The following is a 6,949-nucleotide window of genomic DNA, read 5'->3' on the forward strand; positions in this document are numbered from 1 at the left end:
GGAGACCTGACTAACCTGGCACTGCACGAGAGGCTCCCTGAGATCCTCATCGTACCTCGTGAGGAAACCCACACTGCCGCGGCAGCTCGAGGAAACACATGAGACACCCCGGTCATCGCGAGATGAGGGCCTTATTTTCCTGCATGGCCTGGAGACCAATCACGAGTCCTCTCTCCAAAGTGAAGAGGAGGCTGGACTCCGTTGAGGCCGCTCAGGGGGCTCCAACAGATCCGCGTCGCGACTCGAGAGGAGAGCGGAGTCCTTGGCTTCCCCTCGAGACTAGGCCTGACTCCCAGGGGGAGCCTGGAATGCAACCCCGAGATCCCTGCTTTCCCTGGAGAGGAATAGTAGGTCCCGGACACACGCCTAGATGAGGTCTCTTCGGCCCTGAAGTGACCCGAGCGCAACCCCCAGCTTTCCCTCGCAACTCGAGGGGAAGTTTGGGCTTCCCAGGGCCAACCCAAGAGGAAGCCTGAGATCCCCGTCATAACTCGAGAATCCCGCCGCAACTCGAGAAAAACCACGTGGTTCCCACCTCTTGGCAAGATGAGGCCCTTGCCCGCCACGGCGTCTCAAGGGAAGTAACCTGTTCCGCCCTGAAGGGCGAAACGGTCCCTGACAGCCTTCCTGCGACCCCCAAAAGTCCCCCGACACGCCGGGTTCCCTCGAGGGGAACACCGAGGGTCCCGGCACCGCTTCCTCTGAGCCCCTTCTCCCCTCCTGATCGCGACAGGAGAGGCGATTCCCCTGCGTGGTCTGGAAGGGGTTCCCGGCCTTCCCGGCGCATCTCAGGATGAGGCCGGTCTCACGAGGAAATTCGAGACGAGCCACGTGGGTGGTGCCACATGCCGAACGCCCCCGATTCCCCGGTCCGCTCTTGAGAAGGACCCGAGGCCCGGACCCCTCTTCGAAGGCAACCCTGTGGGTGAAGGCACAACACAAAGGGGCACTGACACCCTCGTGCATCGTCCGGAAAAACCCGCAGGTTCCACATACAGTTCAACAAGTGGCTTGTCACCCCTGAAGAACTCGAGAGGCAAGTGGGGTTTCATTCCTCTACACAAGACGAGGCCTGACCCTCCTGTCCCAACTCTGCAGGGACTTTGCAATCTGATTCAGCCAGCGCCAGTGAAGTCACGAGAGGAACGCTGAGGTTCCTGCCTCCACTCGAGATTAGGACCTCTTGCATTGCACGAAACCCAGTGGAGTCCCGAGAGACGCGTCCCAGCTCCACAGTATCCCTGACTTCTCAGAGGCACCCTGAGAAGCTCCCTGAGGCCACCAGCACAATTCGAGTGAACCCAGGGTTTACTGCCGCTACCATAGAAAGAACTCAAGAGTCCTTCTTCAACGCGTTTTGAGGCCTGATTCCCCTACCATGACTCGAGGGCAATGACGCGCTCCCTCTGCTACACTCATGAAGCCCTGACTTCCCTGGCGCCACACGAGAGGCTCCCTGAGCTCCCCGTCATACCTCGTGAGAAACCCCACACTGGCGCCGCAGATAGAGAAAACCCACGAGACGCCCCCGTTTTCGCGACATGACGGCCTTCTTTTCTAGCATGGCCTGGAGAGCAATCCTTAGTCCTCTCTCCAAACTCCACAGTAGGCTTGACTCCCTTTTGGTTACTCAGTGGACTCCAAGACATACCTGTCGCGACTCGAGAGGAGAGCGGAGTCTTTTCCTTCCCCTCGAGGCGAGGCCTGACTCCTCGGGTGAGTCTGATATGCGAACCGGAGATCCCTGTCGCCCCTGGAGAGAAACATTAGGTCCTGGACACAAGCCTAGATGAGGTCTCTTTTTTCCTGCAGTGACTCGAGAGCAATCCCCAACTCTCTCTCGCAACTCGAATGGAAGACTGGACTTCCCTGGGCCAACAGAAGAGGAAGCCTGAATTTCCCGTTGTAACTCAAGAATCCCGCCACAACTCGAGAAAAACCACGTCATTCCCTCTTCATCGCCAGATGCGGCCATTGCCGCTACAGCGTCTCAAAAGAAGTCTTACGTTCCATCTTGAAGTGCGATACGGTACTTGGCACCTTTGATGCGACACCAAAAGTTCCCCTACACACTGGTCTCACTGGAGGGGAACACCGAGGTTCCCGGCATCACCTCATCTATGCCCCTTCTCCCCTCCTGATGGAGACAGGAGGGTCGATTACCCTGCTTTGTCTGCAAGGGCTTCCGACCTTCCCGGCGCACCTCAGGTTGAGGCCAGTCTCACTAGGAAATTCGAGAGGTAGCCTGGTGGGTGGTGCCACATGCGGAAAGACCCCGATTTCCCGGTCCGCTCTTAATATCCCTGATGCCCGGACACCTCTTCGAAAGCAAACCTGTGGAGGAATGCACAACACAAAGGGGTACTGACATCCCCATGCATAATACGGAAAAACACACAGATTCCAAACACAGATCGACAAGTGTCCTGTCATCCCTTGAAGAACTAGAGAGGCATGCAGAGTTCCGTTCCTCCACACAAGAGAAGGCCTGACTCTCCATTCCCAACTCTGCAGGGACCGTGCGATCGGAGTCAGAAATGTAGATGAAACCTGACGTTCCTGCATCAACTCGAAATGAGGCCCTCTTCCATTGCGCCATACCCAGTGGAGTCCCGAGAGGCCCCTAAAACTCCACAGTATCCCTGACTTCTCAGAGGCACCCTCAGAAGCTCTCTGCGGTCACTGGCACAAGTCGAGTGAACCCAGGCTTTCCTGCTGCATTCTGAGAAAGACCTCGTGAGTCCCTCTTTACCGCGTCTTGAGGCCCGATACCCTACCATGACTGGAGAGCAATGACGCATTCCCCTCACCACGCCCATGGAAACCTAACTTCCCTGGCGCCACACAAGAGGCTCCCTGTGCTCCCCGTCCTACCTCATGAAAACCTCACACTGGCACCGCAGCTCGAGAAAACTCACGAGACGCCCCCGTCATCGTAAGATGAGGGCCTTCTTTTCCTACATGACCTAGAGAGCAATCCCGAGTCCACTCTCCAAACTCCACTGGAGGCCTGACTCCCTTTAGGCCACTCAGTAGCCTCCAAGAGATACACGTCGCTACTCTAGAGGAGAGCGGAGTCTGTTGCTTCCCCTCGAGCCGAGGCCTGACTACTTGGGTGAGTCTGGAATGGGATCCCGAGATCCGTGTCGCCCCTGTAGAGGAAAACTCGGTCCTGGACACAAGCCTAAATGAGGTCTTTTTTGTCCTGCATTGACTCAAGTGCAATCCCCAGCTCTCCCTCGCAACTCGAATGGATGATTGGACTTCCCTGGGCCAACACAAGAGGAAGCCTGTATTCCCCGTTGTAATTTGAGAATCCCGCGGCAACTGGAGAAAAACAACGTGGCTCCTCCGTCATCGAAATATGAGGCCCCTGTCAGCTATAGCGTCTCCAGGGAAGTCCCATGTTCCGTCTTGAAGTGTGAAACGGTACTTGGCACCCTTGATGCGACCCCCAAATTTCCCTGACACCCCGGTCTCACTCGAGGAGAACATGGAGGTTCCCAGCACCGCTTCAGCTGAGCCTCTTCTCCCCTCCTAATGGCGACAGGAGGGTCGACTCCCCTGCTTTGTCTGGAAGGGGTTCCCAGACTTCCCGGCGAACCTCAGGATGAGGCCAGTCTCACGAGGGAAGTCGAGACGTAGCCTCGTGGGTTGTGCCACATGCCGAAAGACCCCGATTTCCTGGTCCGCTATTGATAAGATCCCGATGCCTGGTCACCTCTTCGAAGGTAACCCTGTGGATGAAGGCACAAAACGAAGGGGCACTGACACCCCTGTGCATCGTCCCCCAAAACCGCAGGTTCCACATACAACTCGACAGGTGGCCTGTCATCCCATGAACAACTCGAGAGGCAAGCAGAGTTCCACTACTCCACACAAGACGAGGTCTGACTCTCCTGTCCCAACTCTGCAGGGACCCTGCTATCCGAGTCAGAAATGGAGAGGAACCCTGACGTTACTGCCTCAATCCGAGATTAGGTCCTCTTCAATTGCACCAGTCCCTGTGATGTCCCGAGAAGCCCCTCTCAACTCCACAGTATCCCTGACTTCTCAGAGGAACCCCGCTAAGCTCCCTGAGGTCATGGGCACAAGTCGAGGGAACCCAGGGTTTCCTGCCACACCCCGAGAAAGACCTCGAGAGTTCTTCTTCGAAGCGTCTTGAGGCTCGATTCCCCTACCATGACTCGAGTGCAATGAGGCGCTCCCCCTCGCCATGTCCATGGAGACCTGACTTCCGTGGCACCACAGGAGTCTCCCTGAGCTCCCCGTCCTATCTCGTGAGAAACCCCAACCAGGCACTGCACCTTGAGAAAACCCACGAGACGCCCCGTCATCGCGAGATGAGGGCCTTCTTTTCCTGTATGGCCTAGAGAGCAATCCCGAGTCCTCTCTCCAAACTCCACAGGAGGCTTAACTCCATTTAGGCCACTCTTGAGCTCCAAGGGATTCCCGTCGCGACTCGAGAGGAGAGCGGAGTCCATTCATTCCCTTCGAGACGAGGCCTGACTCCCCGGGTGAGTCTGGAATGCAACCCCGAGATCCCTGTCGCCCCTGGAGAGAAAAACTCGGTTCTGGATACAAACCTAGATGAGCTCTATTTTGCCCTGCAGTGACTCGAGAGCAATCCCCAGCTCTCACTTGCAACTCGAATGGAAGATTGGACTTCCCTGGGCCAACACAAGAGGAAACCTGTATTCCCCGTCGTAACTCAGGAATCCTGCCACAACTCGAGAAAAAACACATGGGTCCCCCGTCAGCGCTAGATGAGGCCCTTGCCCACTATAGCGTCTCAAGAGAAGTCCCAGGTTCCGTCTTGAAGTGCGAAACGGTATTTGGCACCCTTGATGCAACCCGAAATGTTACCCGATTTACCAATTTCACTCAAGGGGAGCACCGAGGTTCCCGGCACTACTTCATCTGAGCCCTTTCTCTCCTCCTGATCCCGAAAGGAGGGTCGATTCCCCTGCTTTGTCTGGAATGGGTTCCCGGACTTTCCTGCGCGCCTCAGGATGAGGCCGGTCTCACGAGGAAATTCGAGACGTAGCCTCGTGGGTGGTGCAACATGCTGAAAGACCCCGATTTCCCGATCCGCACTTGAGGAGATCCCGATGACCGGACACCTCTTCGAAGGCAACCCTATGGATGAAGGCACAACACGAAGGAGCACTGACGACCCCGTGCATCGTCCGCAAAGACCCGCGGGTTCCACACACAGCTCGAAGAGGGGCCTGAGACCCCCTGAGCAACTCGAGAGGCCAGCGGGGTTCCCTTCCTCAGACAAGACGAGGCCTGACTCTCCTGTCCCAACTCTGCAGGGACCCTGCGGTCGGAGTCCGAAACGGAGAGGAAGCCTGAGGTTCCTGCCTCCCCTCGAGGTGAGGCCCTCTTCCGTTGCGCCAGACCCAGCGGAGTCCCGAGGGGCCCCGCCACCTCCACAGGATCCCTCGCCTCTCAGAGGCACCCTGGGAAGTTCCCCAAGGTCCCCGGCAGAAGGCGAGGGAAACGAGGGTTTCCCGCCGCCCCTCGAGAATGACCTCGAGAGCCCTTCTTCAACGCGTCTCGAGGCCCTAGTCCCCTCCCGTGACTCGAGAGCCAGGACGCGCTCCCCCTCGCCACGCGCATGGAGACCTGACTTCCCTGGCGCCGCACGAGAGGCTCCCTGAGATCCTCGTCGTGCCTCAGGAGAAAACCCCCACGGGCGCCGCAGCTCGAGGAAACCCCTGAGACGCCCCCGTCCTCGCGAGCTGAGGGCCTTCTTTTCCTGCATGGCCTGGAGAGCAATCCCGGGTCCTCTCTCCAAACGGAAGAGGAGGCTGGACTCCCTTGAGGCCGCTCAGGGGGCTCCAAGAGACCCGCGTCGCGACTCGAAAGGAGAGCGGAGTCCTTGGCTTCCCCTCGAGACGAGGCCTGACTCCCCGGGGGAGCCTGGAATGCAACCCCGAGATCCCTGCCTTCCCTGGAGAGGAATATTACGTCCCGGACACACGCCTAGGTGAGGTCTCTTCGGCCCTGCAGTGACTCGAGCGCAACCCCCAGCTTTCCCTCGCAACCCGAGGGGAAGATTGGTCTTCCCAGGGCCAACCCAAGGGGATGGCTGAGATCCCCGTCGTAACTCGAGAATGCCGCTGCAACTCGAGAAAAAGCACGTGGTTCCCACCTCTTGGCAAGATGAGGCCCTTGCCCGCGACGGCGTCTCAAGGGAAGTCCCCTGTTCCGCCCTGAAGGGCGAAACGGTCCCTGACAGCCTTCCTGCGACCCCCAAAAGTCCCCCGACATGCCGGGTTCCCCCGAGGGGAACACCGAGAGTCCCGGCACCGCTTCCTCTGAGCCCCTTCTCTCCTCCTGATTGCGACAGGAGAGGCGATTCCCCTGCGTGGTCTGGAAGGGGTTCCCGGCCTTCCTGGCGCACCTCAGGATGAGGCCGGTCTCACGAGGAAATTCGAGATGAGCCACGGGGGTGGTGCCACATGCCGATCGACTTCGATTTCCCGGTCCACTCTTGAGAAGGACCCGAGGCCCGGACCCCTCTTCGAAGGCAACCCTGTGGGTGAAGGCATAACACGAAGGGGCCCTGCCACCCACGTGCATCGTCCGCAAAGACCCGCGGGTTCCACACACAGCTCGACGAGGGGCCTGAGACCCCCCTGAGCAACTCGAGAGGCCAGCGGGGTTCCCTTCCTCAGACAAGACGAGGCCTGACTCTCCTGTCCCAACTCTGCAGGGACCCTGCGGTCGGAGTCCGAAACGGAGAGGAAGCCTGAGGTTCCTGCCTCCCCTCGAGGTGAGGCCCTCTTCCATTGCGCCAACCCCAGCAGAGTCCCGAGAGGCCCCGCTAACTCCACAGCATCCCTCACCTCTCAGAGGCACCCTGGGAAGTACCCTCAGGTCCCCGGCAGAAGTCGAGGGAAATAAGGATTTCCCGCCGCCACTCGAGAAAGACCTCGAT

Source organism: Bubalus kerabau, unplaced genomic scaffold, assembly GCF_029407905.1.
Source record: "Bubalus kerabau isolate K-KA32 ecotype Philippines breed swamp buffalo unplaced genomic scaffold, PCC_UOA_SB_1v2 scaffold_26, whole genome shotgun sequence".
NCBI classification, from domain to species: Eukaryota; Metazoa; Chordata; class Mammalia; order Artiodactyla; family Bovidae; genus Bubalus; species Bubalus kerabau.